The 24,756-nt window shown below is 44.0% G+C and overlaps 1 protein-coding gene across 50 annotated transcripts in view; it reads right to left on the bottom strand.

The window, feature by feature from the left end:
- Positions 1-24,756, bottom strand: part of LOC110497456 (sorbin and SH3 domain-containing protein 2) — an 83,043-nt gene that overhangs the window by 53,290 nt on the left and 4,997 nt on the right. For all 50 annotated transcript variants that reach the window (XM_090210633.1, XM_090210630.1, XM_090210668.1 and 47 more), the window contains exon 2: positions 13,144-13,251. The gene's annotated coding sequence lies outside the window, so the exon portion shown is untranslated. The remainder of the gene's footprint in view (positions 1-13,143; positions 13,252-24,756) is intronic.

The following is a 24,756-nucleotide window of genomic DNA, read 5'->3' on the forward strand; positions in this document are numbered from 1 at the left end:
CTCTATTGACTTTTAAAAACAAGCCATACGTCTTGCCAACACAGCCAGTCAAGGGTGCTAGTCAAGGGGCCAACACTGATGGGTTTCTATAGAGCGCCAACGATAGATGCTAAATTCTGCTATACAATGGCTAGTTGTCTGTCCATTTACAAATCTCACACATCTACACACATTGGGGTAAATCCCGGGGCTGGCGTCATGGCTTGTCGCCATCCAAACCAGGGCCAGGGGCAGAAAGGATCATGTTTCCGGGGGACAGACCAGCGACGACACAGCAGCTGTGGCCACCACGGCCCACGGGGGAAGTGTTATGGTGGGACACTGGATCCTCTCTTTCAAATGAGTGCTATTCAAACTTGTTCAGCAAAAACTAGAAACTTTAGAAACTTGGGTCCTATATTATTTCACAAAGCAAGTTGACTGAGAGAACAATTACAATTCACAACTTGTGTCCAATTGGAATCTGGGAATACGCAGGTACACCTAAAATTTCTTTCCACACCGGGCCCCATCTCCAACTGCAATTCCACCGAGTCCCCCTGACCAGAGAATCAGCATGGAGCCATTCGAATGTCTGAAGCTCTAATGCCTATAAAACAAGTCACAGTCCTCGTATCAGACGGTCATGGGGACGGTTGTGACAGCGGCTGTAAATATTGAAGCCTGGCACGTCCCGCTGTGATTAAAAATCGGCAAGTGCAGCGGCGCTATGTTTTCGAGGCATTAGATGCCAGCACCTGATGAATCTCCAGACAAGCCAGTTGCCGCATATCAACGGAATAATCGTTTATAGAACAGGAAACGAGGAAGGCGGATGGGAGGATTAAAAGAGGTCGGGAAAAGGGAGGTCGGATAAGAGAGAATACAATTGGAGAGTGAATGGCCGGTCACTGCTTGATGCTCTCACCAGAGCTCCTTATTGCATGTATGAATACATACAATGTCTGAACTATTACATTCATATCATGAGACTACCATGGTTGAATTGTGCCATTCTATGCCACTGCAATGGCCACTTAACTTTGCATATAGGCCTACTACAGCTCTGATTGGTTATGGCGCACTGGTCTGTGTAGAGTACGGGCCTGAGTGGTGCCTGTCAATGCAATACAATCCTACTCCGATGCAGTCTGCCTACAACAAAATCTCTTGCATAGTTAGTTTTGCATACTAATAAGTATTGCATGCCTCCCGAGTGGCGCAGTGGTCTGCGTCACTGCAGACCCAGGTTGGATCCTGGGCTGCGTTGCGGCCGGGCCGCGACCAGGAGATCCATGAAGCGGTGCACAATTGGCCCAGCGTCATTTGGGTTAAAGGAGGGTTTGGCCGGTCTGGACGTCCTTACCCCATCGTGTTCTAGCGACTTCTGTGGCGGGCCGGGCACATGCACGCTGACATGGTCGCCAGTTGTTCAGTGTTTCCTTTGACACATTGGTGTGGCTGGCTTCCGGGTTAAGCGAGCAGTGTGTCAAAAAGCAGTGCGGCTTGGCAGGGTTGTGTTTCAGAGGACGTACAGCTCTCTACCTTGGCCTCTCCCGAGTCCTACGAGAGTTGCAGCGATGGGACAATTGGATATCACAAAATTGGGAAGAAATTGTCTTGCCTAGTTTGTTTTGTTTCTGTATGTTGCATTGAAAGTGGCTAATATTGCGTTGATTCTATCACAATTCCCACAGTCAAGGGAAACGTTGATAGTGTTAACTAAAAATGGGGAAAACTCTAGAAAGTTGAATCTCGTGATTCTCTGTGCGGGATGATATTTCTTCTGCTTCGTCAGTCCCGGGGGAGCTGCGCAGCTTAGAGGGAACATTGCTTAGAAGGCGTTTCACACTTACAAAAGTGGATGTGAAACGATCCATTAGAGATGGTAATTAGGCATTGTGAGCATGAAACCATTGTGAATCATCCTGGATTAAGAAGACCCTCCGTGCAGGTGGTTCATTTCAGTCGGATAACCATCAGACTCTTACAGATCTAGATAAAGTCCATAAGGAATCTGAGGGGGGGGAGTAATACACAAAATTATGATCTGATAAGAAATTATGCCTGTTCCATGATGTAATATGATAAATGGTATTAAAACAGTGGATTAGTCATGAGTCTAGGATGGCACATTATCAGCTGATTGACACTGCACTGTTTTCAGTTAAAGTGGGACTTACTTCAGTTTTAAAATTTGAGTGACCTTTTGTAGCCTTAAGAAAATAGATGCTCTGAATCAAGATGGGGGATTAAGTTTTGGTTTATAATTTACTGAAGTTTATGGCACAATGTTATATTTCTATAAAGATTCACAGCACCAGTCCTAGGGACACTAATAAAATCAGTAAACCTCCTATCAAGGGACCTGCTGTGCACAACGAGCCACTATCAAAATGTTGACAACAAAAATTAATGTCCATAATAACTTCCAATTGTGCATCGGGGCAAGCAATGGGACTGTAGTTCCTTCCCAAAGTTCAGACATAAAATGCCAGACTCCAGCTCGCATAAATATTAGTAGAATGTATTTTTTTCTCTGGTTATTTTGTTGGCTTGTTCTTCAGGGAAAACTCATAACATTCAGAAGTCTATTGATATAGCAGCACTATGCGCAACTCCCATTCCCCCGTGCCCTTAGAGGACAGAGTAAAATCTCATTTAGACTAAAACGTCTGGGGTAGGCCTACGAATCATATCCAGCTGACACTTCTGGTACCACCGAGTATGTTATGAGCGTAACATCACTCTTTTTATACCACAGATGTTTAGAATGATATAAAAGGCAATTCTATCTGAGCCTGATGTAGAAGCTCAGTACAGATAAATTATGCATTTCCTTAAACTCCATGTGGGAAAATACTTTTTCCATACTTGAATTTATTCAGTTCTCGGCTTTGCAATTTATTGAATCCTCCCCCAAGAGTCAAAATAAACTGAGCTAATGGCAGAATCTGTGGGTAATACCGAACAGAAAGCCTGGAGAGGAGGAACTCCAAATCTCAAAAAGAAGTAGTATTCCCTTCTTCCTCTCCATTTTCAAGCCCTAAAAACATATGTTGAGATTGCCTAGAGCTGTTATATTTTATTGGGTCACAGTGGTTTATCCGTAGATTGTATTTAGGTGTTGGTGGAGACCTCTGGAAAGTTGTGTATATAAATCAAAAATACGGAACAAATTTTATTTTTTAACAATTCCAACGATTTTACTGAGTTACAGCTCATGTAAGGAAATCAGTCAACTGAAAAACTCATTAGGCATAATCTATGGATTTCACATGACTGGGCAGGGGCACAGCAATGGGTGGGCCTGTGAGGGCATAGGCCCAACCCACTTGGGTGCAAGGCCCACCCACTGATGAGCAAGGCCCAGCCCAGCTCCTCAGTTGTTTCTTCAGCTGTCCGGATGGCTGGTCTCAGACAATCCTACAGGTAAAGAAGCCAAATGTGGAGTTCCTGGGCTGGCGTGGTTACACTGTGCTTGTGAGGCCGGTTTGACGTACTACCGAATTCTCTAAAACGTTGTTGGATGTGGCTTATGGTAGAGAAATTAACATTAAATTATCTGGCAACATCTTGGTGGACATTCCTGCAGTCAACATACCAATTGCACGCTCCCTCAAAACTTGAGACATCTGTGGCATTGTGTGACAAAATTGTAAATTTCAGAGTGCCAATTTATTGTCCCCAGCACACGGTATACCTGTGTAATGACCATGCTGTTTAAATCAGCGTCTTGATATGCCACACCTGTCAGGTGGCTGGATTATCTTGGCGAAGGAGAAATGCTCCCTTACAGGGATGTAAACAAAGAGCGTCCTCTCACCATTCTCCACTTTAGAGAGTCCTCGTCGGCGTATGCTGATAACCTGGGAGAGAGAGGTGACTATTAAAGTGTTCTCTGTGGCCATTTGTGGTTCTCCCTCTCCCCCCCCCCCCCCCCCCCGATGACTTGGCACTTTCCCAAACCGTCAGAGCTAGTGCTATAATAATGATGACCTCAACAAACCTTGTGGCCACACAATTTATTTGAGTAAGAGAGAGCGATCGCAGATGCTTTAGACGGCCCCTCTGAAATGCATTTAAGCGAGTGGAATGCAGTTTTTAAAATAGCTGACTTTAATGGAAATCAAGACAGGCCCTCTTGTCACAGCTAATATGACAGTGGGATATAATGGACTTGGCTGAAGCCCAGAGGTAAATAAAACATTTATTTTTAATTTTTAAATCAGAGCAGAAAATGACAGTAAGCGCCATCCGCGAGCATCACTCAGTGACAGTAAATATAAGGGAAGTACATTGGAAACAGACTGAGGGTATGTCCCAAATACCACCTATTGGCCCTGGTCAAAAGTACTGCACTAACAGCAACTAGGGCGCCATTTGGGACGCACCCTTATACGTCAAGGAAGATCTCGGGGGGGAAAAGTCTCCAACTTCTCCCTCTCCAAATACAGATTTTTCAAATTGAAGCTCTAATCATATTAGAAGCTATGGTTATATCTCAAATGAGCTGGTTGGTGTATTTTAGTGGAAAGGCCTGATTAAATAGTGGATGCAAAAGAGACATGCTATATGCTGTTTGACGTTCCTCACTGTCCGTGACCGAGGTAATAACATTGCAGTTACGCTCAGTGAAATGTTCATATAAAACAGGGAGGCAGAATGTTTGCCATTGAAAAATACCAGGCGCAAATAGTGGTTTCGATCTCTGTGTTCCTTGATACACACGCGGTCACATGCACATACACACACATTCAAACATACAGCGTTTCAAAAGAGAAGTGTGTGTGTTTTCAGGTTGGTTAGTGTACATGGAAGGTTCCTGTTTGTGTGTGTGTGTGTGTGTGTGTGTGTGTGTGTGTGTGTGTCAGTTCAGGTTAGTTGGTGACCATGGCCAGACTGAATTCGTACAGCATGCATGAGTGTGTGTGTACGCAGACACATGAGCGACTCGGACAGCCGGTGTTAGATAAGCTGACTATGTTCTCATCTACAAGGGGTCATGACCCCACAGTGCCCACTCAGACACACGCGCTAGCAAGATGTAAGCAAGTCATAAGGAGGCGGGGGGAAGGGCTATTTAAAGACGCACGGCAAAAATGCAGCCGATAGACCAAACCAAAACAAAAGGCTATTTTTAAGCACGCATAAAGAATTACTTAAACTGTCTGTGAAAAATAATAATAAATAAAATAATGGAGTTTGACTAAGTGCAATATCCTGAGGTAACGTCAACGTTTCAAAGTCCCAGTTAAATTTTCTTTGGGGTTGAGAATAAACCATAGCCTGGCAATTTGGTGAGGATCTCTACGACAGAGAATGAGAGACGGAGACCAGAAATGTAAAAGCAAAGGAATGTCTGTCAAGTCCAGAGTTAATCTCAGTCAAGATGGAGTCTGGAGTCTGAGACTCCCCTTAAAATTGACCGAATGCCGACGGGACACTTGGGAAACACCACAGGAAAAAAAAAAAAGGACACAATCCACAATTACACTCTCCCACAATTAACGGAATTGGGGCCAAGTTATTTTTACGGTGTATTTTTGTGGGAAATATGTGGGGAGCTACGGCCGGTGGCGCAGGAAAAGAGACGCCTGGGAAACAAAATAAGAGCTTGAGAAGGCTGGTATGCCATTGGTGGATACGGTCCATTTTATGGGTTGCTTGGGGTTTTAGCTGCGGGTATTTAGGTGCGTTACTTCAAAGCAGTGTTGTCTGGAGCAAAAGCATGATTTGCATTTAACTTTGAAATGAAATCCAATAAACCCAAAACAATGAACAAAACACAATCATTTTAAAAGCTCTAATTGTGGTTTTAGATGTGGGTATTTTGGTCCGGCACTTCTAAGTGGTATTGTCCGAGCAAAAGCATGATTCCCATTAAGCTTTGAAATGAAATCAGATCAACCCAAAACAATAAACAAAGCAAAACACAAAAGCTCCACTGCTGTACAGAACAACTGCTGAGAAGGAAATGGATGAAAATGTGGGTTGTAATCTGGGATTATAACAGTTTCTTATTAACTGATCCAAGGTCAGTAAAACCCACTGTTGTCCACACATTGAACACATTCTCTAAGAGTAACATCTTATCTAGGACCAGTGACCGTAACAGGACAAAGCAGTCGCGCAATTTGTAAATTAAAATGTGCCCATCAACTAAAGCCTGTCATTCAAATGGCTGCCAGTGGATGTCCTTCATATTCAGTGCCTTGCGAAAGTATTCGGCCCCCTTGAACTTTGCGACTTTTTGCCACATTTCAGGCTTCAAACATAAAGATATATCAGATACAGTGCATTCGGAAAGTATTCAGACCTCTTGACTTTTTCCATATTTTGTTACATTACAGCCTTGTTTTAAAAATGGATTATATTGTTTTTTTTTTAATAAAGCAAAAACAAGCCAATTTTTTTTTTTTTTACAGAAATATCACATTTACATAGGTATTCAGAGCCTTTAAATCAGTACTTTGTTGAAGCACCTTTGGCAGTGATTATGGCCAAGAGTCTTCTTGGGTATGACACTACACGCTTCGCACCCCTGTATTTGGGGAGTTTATCCCATTGTTCTCTGTAGATCCTCTCTAGGTCTGTCAGGTTGGATGGGAGCATCGCTGCACAGCTATTTCTGGTCTCTCCAGAGATGTTCGATCAGGTTCAAGTCCGGGCTTTGGCTGAGCCACTCAAGGACATTCAGAGACTTGTCCCGAAGCCATTCCTGCGTTGTCTTGGCTGTGTGCTTAGGGTCGTTGTCCTGTTGGAAGGTAAACCTTCGCCCCAGTCCGAGGTCCTGAGCGATCTAGAGCAGGTTTATCTTTCCCTCGATCCTGACTAGTCTCCCAGCCCCTGAAAAACATCCCCACAATATGATGCTGCCACCACCATGATTCACCATAGGGACGGTGCCAGGTTTTCTCCAGACATGACGTTTGGAATTCTGGCTAAAAAGAGTTCAATCTTGGTTTCATCAGACCAGAGAATCTTGTTTCTCATGGTCTGATAGATCTTTATGTGCCTTTTGGCAAACTCCAAGAGGGCTCTCATGTGCCTTTTACTGAGGAGTGGCTTCCGTCTGGCCGGTCTACCATGAAGACCTGATTGGTGGAGTGCTGCAGAGATGGTTGTCCTTCTGGAAGGTTCTCCCATTTCCACAGAGGAACTCTGCATCTCTGTCAGTGACCATTGGGTTCTTGGTCACCTCCCTGACCAAGGCCACTCTTCCCCAATTGCTCAGTTTGCCCGGGCAGCCAGCTCTAAGAAGAGTCTTGGTGGTTCCAAACTTTTTCCATTTAAGAATGATGGGGACCTTCAATGCTGCAGACATTTTTTGCTACCCTTCCCCATCTGTGCCTCGACACAATCCTGTCCCAGAGCTCTACTGACAATTCCTTCGTCCTCATGGCTTGGTTTTTGCTTTGACATGCAATGTGGGACCTTATATAGACAGGTGTGCGCCTTTCCAAATCATGTCCAATTGATTGAATTTAAGAGTACTTTTGGGTGTCAGGGAAAATGTATGGAGTAAAAAGTACATCATTTTTCTTTAGGAATGTAGTTAAGTAAAAGTTGTCAAAAATATAAATAGTAAAGTACAGATACCCCAGTATTTTTACTGCATAGTACATTGATGATAATTCGGTCCTGGCCAGATAGGCAACTCCAGAATACCTTTTCCCAGAATTCTCATACTATTTAGAAGGCTTTTAGTACTGAGGTACAGTACTAAAGTAGTATTCAGTAAACAGTATGTAGTATGACAATCCAGTCACAGACCCGGCCAAATAGGCAGCTAGTGTAGGACACTTGAGAACACCATCTCATTATAGTAAAGCGGCATGGGCTAAAGGCTGCTATGGTATAGTAAATCTGTCAATGTGCCCTTGAGCAAGACACTTCACCCTAATTGCTCCTGTAAGTCACTCTGGATAAGAGCGCCTGCTAAATGACTAAAATGAAAATATCGAACTGCTTAGACCCCATATCACATTTGACACACAGTATATCACACAGTTTTAAATCAAAATAATATCTCCCTGTTACCTGGCATCTGTTTCTTCAACCTCTCCACCCATTAGCGAACCCCCCTCTGTGTGAACAAATGATCCCAGGATGGGGGGGGGGGGACGACGACACAATACGCTGACCTCGTCGTGCCCACTACCCATACTGGGTCCGAGGCAACAACAGAGCCCTGTGTTGTCCAGCAGGGTTGCATCAGATCATCGAGCAGTAGCCACTGCCCTGAGAGCACTAATGTAAGCTTATGCAACACAAGGCCCTGCTCTGTGCGTTGTGGCTGGGGGGGGGGGGGGGGGGGGGGGGGGGGAGCAATAGGATGTGACAACCTGCGATGTTGCTTCTGTCCAGTGTGGGTCACTGTGCTACTGTTATTGTTATAGGGCAGCTGTAGAAACCTGTGGAGGAGCAGGATGAGGATTAGAAGAGTGAAGAGGGAGACAGAGTGAGGCAGGAAAGGGGGAGAGGGGGAAAAGCGACAGAGTAAAAAAGACAGAACGAGAGACGGAAATAGAGACAGAAGGAGGGAGAAACAGAGAAAGGGAATTAGCGTTAGCGACGGTATTAGCGCCAGCTACGATTAGCATGGTAGCGTTATGTAAGCTGTACGGCAGGAAGGTCCTCTAGCAGTGAACAATACCTCAAGAGTTGCTGCAGCTGTCTCCTCTACACCACTGGGACACGGCCATAGCGATTAACTGTCAGCGCTAATGGGAAGCAATTGCAGTGTAGAGATGGACCGCTATCCAAAACAAGATAGAACCGGTTCATCAGAAAAGTAGGTATTTATCACATGAGTAATTTGTCTGAATTCAAAATGCGGTTCTCTACCATTGTGTGGAGATGTGGATGGTGATAAACAAGTCAAGGTAGCCTGGAGTGAAAGGACTACCTATAGGTCTGGCTCAATTTGGCACTCTTTCTGTTGTTCTGTCTGCCCATCTCTGTCATTCTGTTTACCCGGCTGTGGTCCTGTCAGTTTCTCAGTCAGTCTCTCTATAGATCTACAAAGTCTGCAGTCTGGCAGGACTCTGTGTGTGTGTGTGTGTGTGTGTGTGTGTGTGTGTGTGGGTGTGTGTGTGGGTGTGCATGTCTGTGTGGCCTCGTCAGCGGCGGTATTTCAGCACACATCTTTATTCTCCTGAAGGACTGTCTGTCCACAGGCCATCACGTCCATATTGCATACCCTGATGAATAGACCTGGCACCATGTGACATCACTATGGAGTCTCGTGGAATCATCTACTGGAATGCTGTAGACATGGCAAAACAGTTGATTTCAGATACAATAGTCAACAATAGTCAAAGCCACACTTTTCATTTTCAAGCCATCTTGTAATGCGACAGGGCCTTCGATCCCGCTGTGGGACACAGTGCATGGGCTGACTAACTGTTAAAGCAGTTTCGTTATCTGCCCTGCCAGACAGTCCCTTTGCTGTAAAACAGCAGGCATTACTGACAGGCCACGGTTGGTAAGTCAAATCAGTGAAAAGTCACTGCTAAGCATCTGAGAAGGGTCCTAAAACGGGCCACTGCTAAGAAGGGTACTAGGTTCTAAAGTCCTAGGAGGGCATAGGGCGCAGAGCTTTTTGACTCCATGCTTGGAGGGCCGAGCCCCAGACACTGCCGGTGTTCCCCAGACACTGCCGGTGTTCCCCAGACACTGCCGGTGTTCCCCAGACACTGCCGGTGTTCCCCAGACACTGCCGGTGTTCCCCAGACACTGCCGGTGTTCCCCAGACACTGCCGGTGTTCCCCAGACACTGCCGGTGTTCCTTCTCCACGCTTCTAATTGTGACATGAATCAATCCATTGTGGTGAGCAACTAGATAGAAAAGAAAACAGCAGTACTTCAGCTCTGCAACTAAAAAGCCTTGGCGAGGGCCTCTATACTGTCTTTCAATCTCTGTGAATCCGACCTGACATCCATTTAATAGGCTTGACCTTTCCTATTCACGGCTAGGCGGGGCGGAGGAGACAGACGTTGCGGGGGAGTTGGGAGCGAGAGCACCGTCTGTTAATTGGGTGTTTAGCCTTGGAAAGAAGACCTTTCGTGACGTGCGAAGAGCTGAAAAGCCCCACAGGGGACTTGCAGAGTCTTTGGACAGCAGGCGAGAGAGCCTCATTGTTCTAAAAAAAACACTCCTATGCTAATGCTAACACTAACTGCTAATGAGTTTGAAGGCAGAGGGAATGTGGTAGTAAGAGTGAAGCAGCTAGCCTCGTGCTGAAGGAAATGCCCTTTCGGTGTAGAGTATCATTATTCAGGCAGGCTCAATGCTAATGCTACATCGCTAATGATAATAGCTAACTGCTAATTGTTTTGAAGGTGAAGGTGGCCATTTGCAAGAAAGTGGAATGAGGGGTGAAGCAGCTAGCGCAAAGAGAATTGCCATTCCAGTGCAGAGAATGCTAATGGTACATCCCTAATGCTAAAGGTTTTTGAAGGTGAATGCGGCTATCTGCAGGAACGAACCAGGAGGGGTGATGTCATGCTAAGACAATTGTCCTTCAACTGCAAAAGGGGGACAGTTCCCCTGCATCCTTGCAAAGGAAAAATTTTGCGGAGTGTCTAAGGAATTACCCCACTCAATGAATACATGTTGGATATAACATTGATATTGACCTAGCCTACCATCAGGCTACTAGACAGGCACGATTAAAAAAAGTAGATGACAACAGACCATTATTTAATTATTCGATTAGCTGTAGCTAACAATGGTATTAACTCCCCATAGATCTACTGAATTACACAGGAGCAGGGTGAACTACGGCTAGTAGGATGATAAGGGGGTATTTATTCAAGGGTGAGTGGGTTATACTTATGCCCCTTAGACAGGGTCTTTTGCCCTCCAGGGGGCTCCGGAGGGGGTCTGGAACAGGGAGAGAACTCTATTTGAGTTTACATTCTAGTCCGTTAGTAAATGGTCTTATCCAGGAGCAATTAGGCAACTTCCTCCCACTTCAACATTTCACAGTGAGGTCGTAGGGCACATGGATCAAAAAAAGGTCACCGGTGCAAACAAAGTTTATAGACTCAGAGGTCAAAGTATCTTGGAAAGGTGACAAAGTCAAAAGGTTTGAAATGTAAAGAATGTCAAAGACAAACTCTTGGTGTGTGGAGTTGGATTGGAGAGCCCTTGTTTTGGTAGCAGTCTCAATCTTTTTATTCCGTGTACCAGAATAATACTTTTAAGTACCCTCCTGGTGATTTGGGCTCTTGTTACAGACAAATGTACGTCTATTTTAATCGCCGTCATCAAATAGCAACAGGCCTAAAGAGTTTAGCTGTGACACAACCCTGACACACTACTCTCCCAGCTAACGGGTAAGCAATGGCAGACGTTACATAGTCCTGAAAATGTGTGTGTTATTGTGTGTGTATGTCTGTGAGTGCTGTTGCACTTGTGGGTGTTTTTGCTAACCTCCGTGTGTGTGAGCATGCATGTGTTTGTACGCGTGTGGTTCGGTATGCACGCATAAGTGTATCTGTGCATTCGTGTTTGCCGAGTTTCACATTCTTACACGGCATTGTAACTCAAGAGGCTTGTTTTTCACTGCTCGCTGCAAAGCAATCTTTGGAAGATAGTTTGTCCTTGCGTACAACAGGGCCTTTTAACAAATGACCCTAAACTGGATGGTATGAGGAAGATGAAAAAAAGAAACACGAGTTGCCAAACCAGACACATTTATCTTCAACATTTTTCAACCTAACTAATGATACATCTGCAAATACTTCAACTGAGCCCTCTTGGCTATTTGTCAGTCAAGCCCTCTTCTTCCTGAACTAAACTGACATCCTTTGCCTCTAAATAAAACTGAACCACATTCCATCCATTAACGCCCTATCGATTGATCACTGTGCGTACACAACCCTGCAGGGGTAAAAATGTCTCTGTCCCATTTGCCATTGGGCATGCAACAAAGTGTCCCTGTGTGTGTGTGTGTGTGTGTGAGGTCAGGGGGAACAAGGGCCAAGCGAGCTGCATGCTCTCTCTTTGCATGTGTGTGTGGACTCAAGTGGTGGTGGTGGGGGAGATGAAGGTGGCATTCCACAACACCTCAGAGACTAGCCTAATGGACAGATCATTGTAGAGGGGGGAAAATAAAAAGGATCTGGTGTCGATGCACTCTGTGGACGTTAAAAGGGTAGAATGAAGTAGGAGAGGGAGAGAAAAGCAGGGGAGGGTTTGGGGAATTGGTTGGTTTCGGTTCGCTTTCAATATGGGTTCAAATTGGAGAGTTATGGAAGTCTTCCTGGTACGACACAAAATTAAATCCATCCCACAACCTCCACCCCCCCCCCCCCCCATTGTCCCTCTCTTTCATTATTTTAGCCATGTTGCATTTGCAATATGATGACACATCAGGGTTCAAGACAGCCAAGTGGCACAGGACCAGTGAGGCTGTGTAAACATGATGAGCATTGACAAGATTGCAGAGGCAAAAGCACTAAAGGCCATACATCATTTTGACAGGCAGCCAAGATGTTAGAAGTGAAAATGCAAGCAACGTATTGTCTTTGTGCCTGTATTCTAGGTTATTTGAAGAGCCTGGTTTGGGTTTGACGTTTCCGTGTTCCAAATGAAAGCTGAATACTGTTTTTTTTAGGTTAGGGAAGAAAAACCTCAGTTTTCATTGAAACCATTTTTGTCCTGTCCACTGTTGGGTTTGGCTATGGTGTAGTGGTACTGTTCTGTTCCAACAGACAAATAGTAGCCTAATCATTAGTAATCTAATCATATCACAAAAAAAATTTCAAAAAAATAAAAATTGTTTTAATCAAAAACAATAAATCACCCAAATCAAATACTATAACGCAAAACTAAACAAAGCAAAAAAACGTTTTAAAAAAGTAAAATAAATACTTGTTTATCACTCCTTAATTAATTATTCATACTTTGAGTGCAAATAATTACGGCTGGACTATTCCATTCACATTTGCCCCTCATTATTGATTTGATGACAACTTATGAATTGTTATCAATATCATACATCCAGTCCACTAATACGCAAGTGGTTGACTGCCTATGGTCCATTCAAACAAAGCCTACTCTGACTGACATTACACCTGCAAACACAGCAAAACCCATGACCTTTCATTTACAGGCAGCAAGTGCAAGAGTGCCCCAAAAACAAATCTTACCGTCATAAAAATCAAAAAGCAGGGAGACTTATTTGGGTTAGACGGACATCGGCGATCACAATTCCACACTCCACCTCAGGCTTTAAATCCAGAGTAGTCTGTCCGTTCCTGGGAAGCACACAGATGCAACAGAGAGAAGAGAAAACAGAGTTAAAGAGAGTTAAAGAGAGAGAGAGAGCTCCCTGTTTAGGTGAAGCAGTGATGAGATAGCCCTATTTTGAGACACAGACATGCTGCAACTACAGGACTGGAAAGTTACCCCTAGAGTAGGGGGGGGGGGGGGGGGTCAGAGTGTGTGGGAATGTGTATGGGGGGGTGGATAAAGTGACAGGACCTGATTCTGAATATACATACATATATATACATAGATACATACATACATACATACATACCACACACGTACAGCCACCACACACACACACACACACACCTCCCCATCCCAGGCATGAGCTACACCAGCAGTGCAGTATCAGACAGGCATTCCTCTGGCCAGATCAGCAGCACAGTAAAAAAAGAAAAATGGATAGGAGGAGAAGGGGGACAGAATGGGTAGACTGCGTGGAACGAGGCGTCAGCGGTAACGCACAACCATCTCTCCCTGGCGTCGCCATTTGAACGGCTACGTCCGTGCCATTCACTTGTTGAGGGCCATGTAAAAGTGGAGTTTCTGTACAGAAACAAAGTTGAGCAACAAGCCACATTTGATACAGCCCGTGCAGTCTCTGAATGGTTGATGGAACATGCCGTACACAAGCTTTCGCTCTCTGCTGTTGACAGTTTGATCATCTGTCAGAAAAGTTGGCCAGGCTCAGTGTGATGATCCGCGCGGGCATAAACATTAAGCTCACACACAGACACACCCTCCCTTCCACCCTATCCCGACCAGCTAGTCGCAGGCAAGTGATGCAACCAGAGCTATATTCACCTTGCATTTAGAGGCTGGTCATCCCATAACGTAACACAGCTACTGGACAACTTCCACCTCTCTAAATGCAGCGGTAAACCAGACAGACACAAATAGATGCAGCAAGGGACATACACAACATAACATAAGCTTCATCCGCCTGGTCCCCGAGATGTTTATTAAGTTCCTTTAATGAACCCCTTTGGATGAGTCAAATTAAAAACTCACTGGTGGTCACTGATGCGGTAACTAATACTGATAAATTATTCAACCTATTTAAGAAAAAAAGAGAGTTTGCCATCGTGGACGAGCCTCAATTCATTACCGCAACTTCGGTGAGCTTCACCGGCTCACACTCAAGTGCTCTCTCATGGGCTTCGTGCCAATATAACACATGGCTTCATTTTCTACTTTCCAATCAAAACAGATGGATGACAAGACTGGATAGGTTTTTCAATTAATTGCTTTCATCAAGATAAGTAATTTCAAAATCGGTGGCCATGAAGGAAATGAGGAAGCTTTCAAGGAAATAGCCGAATAGAGAGAGGAGAGAGATGTTTCACTTGTTGCCATTTTGAGGCAGAGGCTTCCATAGCATACATGCCTACAGAAACTGCTGTGGACAACCACTCCCTTTTCTTGTGGATCTTGGGTGACTCCTATAATTGCCAACCACAAGAGCTACTTTGGCCATTTGGGGTGCAGCTTTTTTGGTTGTGAGGTCTGCGGTTTACAGAAAGGCACATTGACGTACAGCACAGTGCCTATTCCGTGGTTCCCACTGTGAACGTTGCTAAGATAAATGGGAGAGTTTCATGTTGTTAGAGAGATGAGGACAATGCTTTCCCTATCTGTGATGTGAGAGAAAAAACATGTTGTGCGCCATCCACTGCTATAAGTTTCTCTTGCATTAAAAATATTGCCAACGGTCTGCATAGATAACTTCCGAACATTACTTAACATCATGTATTATTGAGCTATAAATATGACGCATGTCGCATGGTACCATACATACATGTCAAGGTACCATACAAAACATGGACTAACTTCATTTCACAAAAAGTATATTTGCATAATTATAAAGTTAAGTCATGCAACCTGAAGTATTTAGGTCATCCACATGCTTTGAGACACAGAACTCACTGTTAATCGAATAGGTGTTTAAATGATTCTGATGCAAACTAAATAACGTGATGCTAACTAATACCAGTTGCGCAACAACGCAAGACTTCCGGGAACATTTGTCAAGCAAACCAAGCAGACGAGGTTTGTGGTTTGAAAATACTTAAGTTGTTCATTTTCTCAAAATCTTAAAAAAGGAACAACCTAGATTGGAGCCAACGTCTTCAAGTAGTTGAACGTGTTATTACTCCAACTTTGTGAAAGTGACAAACTGACACTTTTATTTTAGTCCAAAACAACTTTATATCAAAAGGAGTGCATTTGATTTGATGGCATGAACAAGCGCGGTTCGGCGCGCAAGACGACCGTTAGACCTGATGACGTGTTTCTGTACATGAGCTTAGCTAGCCAATGTCACGAGAAGCAGTTTCTGCCTACTTTCAACTAGTTAGCTTCATGCTAATGGATACTAACAACAAGCTAACTCCTTGCAATAGAGCTAGCAACAAGTCAACCGCAAACTGTGCTAACAACAACAACAACCTGGTGCTAACAACAAACTAAGTCCTAGCAATAGAGCTAGCAACAGTTGAACCGCTAGCGCAGTGCTAACAAGAAGGCCCAGAGAAACTCTCATCCAACTGCATGTCCAGCAACTATGCAGTGTGACGAAATGGTAAATGGAGCATCGATTCAGCCAGCTTCCCGTCCCGGATCAGCACAGTCTGAGTCCCTCTGTCACCCTGCCAATGATGAAGTGGTAATGCTCAAATCCCCTCTAAAAAGGTACCGACGGCCACCATGGAAACAAGCAGCGCTGCCGACATGATAACATGTCTCCTGCCACTGAGGTAGTCCCCTTCTAAGCCGGAGACCTTGAGGACCACAGCGATTGGGGCGTCAGCTGTCATGATTAAGCGGCAACTGGTAGCGCTAAAAACCGCCGATCGAACACGTGCCGGGGATAGCTGCGGTATCTCACGAGCTGAGAATTGACATGTGCTAATGATGTAACCTTGGGGAGGGGGAGGGGGTGATATTCAGACCGATCATGGACCTAAAAAAAGTGCGGTCTGTCATTCTGTCTGTTATTCTGAGGGCCAGAAGGAGAGCAATTTCCAGTCTGTTCCATTTCCGATCTAGTCACGAAGAGACTTTCATCCACCCTGGTACTGACTAGTCTTACAGCATTTAAACACAAATTGGGCCTTTTCGCTGATTGCTGTTCAGGTAGAGACTTCAATAATACACATATTGATAAATTAATAAAGTATTAACCAAATATGGTGCACAAACAGCTCTGGAATTATCTCATTAAAGTACCAGAGACAAAAAGCTGTCACAAACGCGCACACACACGAGCCAATCAGGACTAGACTGGGCACGTCAACATCGTCTCCCTGGCCTGATTTCAACACTCAATCCATTATCAGCACCAATATGGGTCCAGCCATTCCGAGCTAAGTAAGTGACAAGTTATAAAAAGCAGAGGAGCAGGGTAAACACAAATTACAGTGACGCGATGTCTGTGGACCAAATGACACTATTCCCTATAGAGAGTGTACTTCCTATAGGGCTCTGGTCAAAGTAATGCATTCTCCCTGGAATAGAGTGCCATTTGGGGCACATCCAACCTCGGTTTAGGGATGGACCAAAAATATATTTTTTTAAAAACGGGGCCCTAGGCCTATATTTCACCCCACTAGCAAACATCCCAGAAAATAACCTTAAGCCAGTGACATGTTTATTTTTGGGTGGTTTGCTTCATACAAATATAATTACTCTATGGTTGGCTTAATATATGTCATCTATGGATAACGAGGAACACTGTCCTGGTAGGCTGCTTATATAAAACCTGTTATAATAGCCTGTTAATGAGTTGCCGTGGTTAACAGAACATAAACTAGGCCTAAACTAAGTTAAATCATATATAGAGCTACAGTATACAGTAGTAGGCTGTGACCTTCACATGGCAAAGGTTAGATACAGCACTATAAGATTAATGGCAAAATGGCCCCAAATAGAATTCAACATAGGCTATGGCTAAAGTTGACATACCCTTCACATATAAAATAAACTGCAGCTCACTGTTGAGCCTGAACCTTAAAAGTTTTGGGACTTGAAGTGTTGGGAGATGGATGTCATAAGTGGGAACATTATTCTCCTATGCTAGAGGAGTGCTGTAAGAACGTTATGAACATTATGACACGAGTCATCCATCAAGCCTGTTCAACCTCTCCCAGACTCCCTCACACCTCTGCCCTGGGACCCACCGACGGGCCCATTTCCTGCCGCCTCGCCCGGCAGCCAATCGGGCACCCACGCTCACTACTTCCCTCGCATTCTGCCCGGTAACAGGATCCAAACTGTTGGCGGGGGCACTCTGGCATTTTGGCTTAGGACGTGTCAACCCCGGGATTTACACATACTTGACTGGTGCAGGGTTTAGAGACGGGAGGCTTTCTTTAGCGCTACATCTCTTTCATCAAACCCAGGAGAGACAGAAGCAAGGAAGGGAAAGAGAGAAAGCCAGAGAGAGGGAGGGTGGCATAACATTTAGGATGGGTGTGCCACGGGTGGTGTGTAGCACTTACTTCCTCTACATACCCAAATGCCAGTTCCTCCATACCGGCACCTATTGCAGAGACGTTGGCGCAAACTACTCTCGCAGCTGGTACACCGTCCAGTAGCGTGTGTCATCGCAGAAATAGAATACACAGAGAGAAGGAGAGAAAGGGAGAGAGAGAGGAAGAGAAAAAGAGCGAAACGGATGTCGGATTATCATTAATACTTTCCTCTGTAATCTTTATGGCTCACTTTCACCGCCTACCCCGTGCCCACAGAAAGGTCACAGAGGAACAAGCCTTGGGCCGGGGCCAGAGGGGCACCACCACTGTGCCTTTTCAGAGAGAGCTTGACCTTTGACCCCCGCGAATCACTGCACTTTTCATCTGCATGCAACAAACGGGACATAAACAAACGAGACCCGGAAAGGGAGCAGCTGGTTTGACACTTTGAAAACGGTCTTATAAAGAAACTTAGGCTTCATACATTCATTAACCTCAGAAAGAACTCTGACAATTGAAACACTGCAGGCTTAAGCTTTCAGTACTTTGTGTTGATATCTAGAATATTCTACAGCGGCCTAAAGCGTTAGAGGATTTTCTTGACTCAGCAATAGCTGTTTCTAGAGAGGGGGGGGGGGGGGGTCAAATGAAACCAACTGTAATCCCACTGTAGCACTTCAGAAAAGTACAATAGTCCTGCTACATGTAGAGAGAAAAAGCTATTGTGTGCCCTCTTTCACACAGAGAAAATATGGTTGGTCTTCCGGTGACATCGACCCCTCTTGAAGCTGTGAAAATAGCGCCCGGCTCCCAAATGACACCATAACCCCTATATAGTGTACTACTTTCGACCATAGCCCGATGAATAGGGTGCCATTTGGGACACACACACACACACACACACGTGTCATATCCCACTGCCTGAGGGTAACGGTCAATTGGGTCCTTTGTCACAAGAAACTCAGCGGTGGGACTTCCTTATACAGGTCATGTCCATGTAAAAGGACCCATGAGCACCAACTTGAAGAACATAGGAGCAAATTCATAGGAGCATATGAAATTGGGCCCGAATGAAAGTTAAGAGTATATATATGTATGTATGTATGTATGTATGTATGTATGTATGTATGTATGTATGTATGTATGTATGTATGTATGTATGTATGTATGTATGTATGTATGTATGTATGTATGTATGTATGTATATATATATATATATATATATATATATATATATATATTTTTTTTTTTTAAATGAAGGCATATACACTGAGGCACATTGACTGACTAGGTGAATCCAGCTGAAAGCTGTAACCCATTATTGGTGTCACCTGTTAAATTCACTTCAAATCAATGTAGATGAAGTGGAGGAGACGAGTTAAAGGATTTTTAAGCCTAGAGACAATTGAGCCATGGATTGTGTGTGTGCCATTCAGAGGGTGAATGGGAAAAACAAAATATTTAAGTGTCTTTAAACAGGGTATGGTAGTAGGTGCCAGGCACACCGGTTTGAGTGTCAAGAACTGCAACGCTGCTGGGTTTCACACTCACAACAGTTTCCTGTTTGTATCAAGAATGGTCCACCACCCAAAGGACATCCAGCCAACTTGACAGAACTGTGGGAAGCATTGGAGTCAACATCGGCCAGCATCCTTGTGGAATGCTTTCAACACCGTGTAGAGTCCACGCCCCAACTAATTGAGGCTGTTCAAATTGAGGTCAAAAAGCGGTGCAATGTTTTGTACACTCTGTGTGTGTATACTTTTTATAGCTACTGTTTATAGGCCTCCTGGGCCGTGTACAGCATTCCTCACGGAGTTCACAGAATTTTCAAATCGGACCTTGTAGCCTTGGCAGATATTGTAATTTTTGGTGACTATTATTCACATGGAAAAGTCCACAGACCCACTCCAAAAGGATTTCGGAGCTATCATCAACTCAGTGGGCTTTGTCCAACATGTCTCTGGATCAAATCATTTCCAGACATACCCTGGATCTAGTTTTGTCCCGTGGAAAAAATATTCTGGATGTAAATGTTTATCCTCATAATCCTGGCCTATCAGACCACCATTCTATTACGTTTGCAATCGTAAACAAATAATCTGCTCAGACCCCAATCAAGGATCATCAATTCTCGGACAACCCAAAGATTCCAAGATGCCCTTCCAGACTCCCTCCACCTACCCAAGGACGTCAGAGTACAAAACTCATTTAACAAACTAATTGAGGATCTTAATGTAACCTTGTGTAATACCCTAGATGCAGTTGCACCCTTAAAAACAAAGACATTTGGTCCCTGGTATACAGAAAATACCCGAGCCCTGAAGCAAACGTCCAGGAAATTGGAAGGGAAATGGCGTCACACCAAACTGGAAGTCTTCTTACTAGCTTGGAAAGACAGTACCGTGCAGTATCGAAGAGCCCTCAGTGCTGCTCCATCATCCTATTTTTCCAAACTAATTGAGGAGAATGAGAATACTGTTGCAAAGCTAACTAAAAAGCAGAATTCAACAAGAGAGGATTGCTTTCACTTCAGCAGTGATAAATTCATGAACTTCTTCAACGGAAATCATCATGATCATTAGAAAGCAGATTACGGACTCCACTTTGAATCTGCGTATTTCTCCAAAGTTCAGTTGTCCTGAGTCTGCACAGAACTGCTAGGATCTAGAATCAATTGAGACAATCAAGTTTTTTTAAATCCTGTATTGCTTGACACATTCATAAAAAAAAAGTCATGGCCTCTAAACCATCAAGCTGCATACTGGACCCTAATCCAACTAAACTACTGAAAAAGCTACTTCCTGTGCTTGGCCCTGTGCTTGGCCCTCCTATGTTGAACATAAATGGCTCCTTATCCACCGGATGTGTACCAAACTCACGAAAAGTGGCAGTAATAAAGCCTCTCTTGAAAAAGCCCAGAAAACATATAATAAAACTGTTTTTTGAATTTTTAATATGAACTTTTTTTTTTAAACATTTTTTATATATATCTTTTTTTAAATAGGCCTATATTGAATCTACCATTCCTCTCAAAAATGTTTTAAAAGCAGAAACTCACTGCCTTCCTGAAGGCAAATAATGTATACAAAAAAAGTCAGTCTGGTTTTAGACCCCATCATAGCACTGAGACTGCACTTGTGGTGGTGGTAAATTATATTTTAATGGCTCTGCATCTGTTCTCTGGCTCCTAGACCTTTGTGCTGCTCTGAGAGATGGGTAGGAGCAAGCCCATGTAATGCTTTGTAGGTTAGCATTGATCACCAATTTTTTGGGGAGAGATTAGAAGCCCTAATTGGTTTACACAGACAAGTTCTTGCCTGGTTTAGATCTTACCTGTCAGAAAGATATCGGTTTCTCTCTGTGGATTGTTTGTCCACTGACAAATCAATTGTAAGTTTGTGTTCCTCAAGGCTCCGTTTTAGGACAACCGTTTTCACATATATATATATATATATATATATATTCTACTTCTTGGGGATGTCATTCGGAAACACAATGTCATCTTTCATTGCTATGCCAACACAGCTTAGGTCTACCCTGGACGCCTGTGTTTCAGACATAAGTAAGTGGATGGCAGCAAATGTTTTACTTTTAAAGACAAAACAGAGATGCTAGTTCTAGGTCCCAAGAAACAAAGAGATCTGCTGTTGGATCTGACAATTAATGGTTGTACAGTCGTCTCAAATAAAACTACTCTGGACCCTCTTTTGACAAACATATCAAAACTGTTCTAAGGTCAGCTTTTTTCCATCTTCGTCACATTGCAATAATCCAAAACTTTTTGCCTAAAAATGATGCAGAAAGTCTAATCTAGAAGTGACAAAAGCATGGATTAGGTTACCGCAATGCTCTAATCTCTGGCTACCCGGATAAAGCACAAAAAAACTAAACACGGCTGCTAGAATCCTGACTAGAACCAAATATTTGAGTGCTAGCCTCTCTACATTGGCTTCCTGTTAATTAATTAAGACTAGGGCTGATTTCAAGGTTTTATTGCTAACCTACAAAGCATTACATGGGCTTGCTCCTACCCATCTCTCAGATTTGGTCCTGCCGTACATACCTACACGTATGCCATGGTCAAAAGACAGGCCTCCTTATGGTCCCTAGAATTTCTAAGCAAACAGCTGGAGGCAGGGCAGGCTTTCTCCGATAGAACTACATTTTTACGGAATGATCAGCCTATCCATGTGAGACACGCAGACTCTGTCTCGACCTTTAAATCTTTACTGAAAACTCATCTCTTCAGTAGGTCAGATGAGTAAGTGTAATCTGTCCCAGGGGTGAGAAGGTGAACGGCGACGAACTGCCCTTGCGGTCTCTGTCTGGCCGGCTCCCCTCTCCCGACTGGGATTCTCTGCCTCTGACCCCATTACAGGGACTGAGCCACTGGCTTTCTAGTGCTCTTCTTTGTCGTCCCTAGGAGGGGTACGTCACTTGAGTGGGTTGAGTCAGACGTGATCTTCCGGTCCAGGTTTGCGCCCCTATCAGGCTTGAACGGTGGAGGAGATCTTTGTGGGCTATACTCAGCCTTGTCTCCGTGTAATAAGTCAGTGGTCTGTTGATATCCTTCTAGTGGTGTGGGGGCTGTGCCCTGGCAAAGTGGGTAGGGTTCGCCCTGTCCGGGGGTATCTTCGGACGGGGCCACCGTGTCCCCCGTGTCCCCCGACCCACCCGTCTCAGACTCCAGTACCTATGTTGCAATAGTCTGTGTCAGGGGGCTAGGTCAGTCTGTTATATCTGGTGAACTATCATGTCTTATCTGGTGTCCTGTGTGAATTTAAGTACGCTCGCTCCAATTCTCTCCCCCTCTTCTCCGGGAGAATCTGAGCCCAAGAATGCCTCAGGACTACCTGGCCTGATGACCCCTGGTTGTCCCCAGCCCACCTGGTTGTGTTGCGACTCCCTCTCTACCATCTCGACCTCTGAATGCTTGGCTATGAAAAAAAGCCACCTGACATTTACTCCTTAGGTTCTTATCCGTTTCACCCTCTACAACCACTGTGACTATTATTTGACCCTGCTGGTCATCTATGAACAATCTGGCCTTAATAGCCATGTATATTTATAATCTCTACCCGTCAGAGCCTGGTTCCACTAGGTTTCTTCATAGGTTCCTGCCTTTCTAGGGGATTTTTCCTAGTCTCCGTGCTTCTATTGTACATCTGATTTGCTTGCTGTTTGGGGTTTTAGGCTGGGTTTCTGTGTAGCACTTTGTGACATCTGCTGATGTAAAAAGGGCTTTATAAATACATCTGATTGATTGAACAGTTGAAGTCGGAAGTTTACATAAACCTTAGCCAAATGCATTTAAACTCAGTTTTTCACAATTCCTGACATTTAATCCTCGTAAAAATTCTGTGTCTTAGGTCAGTTAGGATCACCACTTTATTTTAAGAATGTGAAATGTCAGAATAAGAGATAATTATTTATTTCAGCTTTAAATGTCTTTCATCACATTTCCAGTGGGTCAGAAGTTTACATACACTCAATTAGCATTAACTTGGGTCAAACTTTTCAGGTAGCCTTCCACAAGCTTCCCACAATATGTTAGGTGAATCTTGGCCCATTCCTCCAGACAGAGCTGATGTAACAGTCTGGTTTGTAGGCCTCCTTGCTCGCACACGCTTTTTCAGTTCTGCCCACAAAACTTCTACAGGACAGAGGTCAGGGCTTTGTGATGGCCACTCCAATACCTTGACTTTGTTGTCTTTAAACCATAACTTTGGAAGTATGCTTGGGGTCATGGTCCATTTGAAAGACCCATTTGTGACCAAGCTTTAACTTCCTGACTAAGGTCTTGAGATGTTGCTTCAATATATCCACATAATTTTCCAGCCTCATGATGCCATCTATTTTGTGAAGTGCACCAGTCCCTCCTACAGCAAAGCACCCCCACAACATGATGCTGCCACCCCCGTGCTTCACGGTTAGGAAGGTGTTCTTTAGCTTGCAAGCCTCCCCCTTTTTCCTCCAAACATAACAATGGTCATTATGGCCAAACAGTTCTATTTTTGTTTCACCAGACCATTTCTCCAAAAAGGTCCTTTGCTGTCGTTCTGGGATTGATTTGCACTTTTCACACCAAAGTACGTAATATCAAGGAGACAGAACAAATCGAGGAGACCGAACGAGTCTCCTTTCTGAGCGGTATGACGGCTGCGTGGTCCCATGGGGTTTATTCTACAATGCAGAAAATAGTTAAAATAAAGAAAAACCTTGGACTGAGTAGGTGTGTCAACATTTGACTGGTACTGTACATACTGTTGTTTTGCTCTAGGACACGCACAGGCCGTCGTAGAAGGCCCCTCCCTCGGTACCAGCTGAAAAAAGTGAATGGAAGAATATATGGAGACTATTTAGTGCCAAAAACAGGGGGTTAAATACATGCCAAAAAATATGTTTTCTGAACAAACTTCCTTTCAAATATCTTTTGGGGAGGGGGACCATCTGTTGTTCCATGTAGTGAATTCAAAGCGTTTCTATGGGCTATTAGCAGTAAGGCCATATAGCTTAGTAGAACACCCCCTCCCCACTTGACATATCGTTGCGCAACATCATGGGTAAACTCTGTCCATCCTCTTTCAGCTCGTTAAAGTACAAAAAAGTAGAGTATAGTTCAGTACAGTTAAGTACACAGTAGACCACACTAGAGTTGAGTACACTAATGTACTGTACTCTACTGTGATGTACTTTGATGTCCAAACATAGACGTCGATGTTAGTTTCAGATTTGGTCCGACCCGGACCAATCAAAGTTGGTCTCGTTTAGGGGCAGGGCTCATTAAAATAATAGCGATTGTGTTGAATAATACCCAGATATGAAAAGGAAGATATTGCACATTTACACATTTGTGCGTCTATTTAGGATACATCACCATGAAGAGAAAGACATTCATAATGATGCATTTCTGTGTAGCACAGATCAGGGACCCATGATGAAATTCCGTTACCATAATTCTGTTACCGGGTGTAAATCCACTTCACTTACTGTAGTTCAATAATCAAAAGAGATTTT

This window comes from Oncorhynchus mykiss, chromosome 19 (genome assembly GCF_057628025.1).
Source record: "Oncorhynchus mykiss isolate SJ-2025 chromosome 19, ASM5762802v1, whole genome shotgun sequence".
In the NCBI taxonomy this organism is placed as follows: Eukaryota; Metazoa; Chordata; class Actinopteri; order Salmoniformes; family Salmonidae; genus Oncorhynchus; species Oncorhynchus mykiss.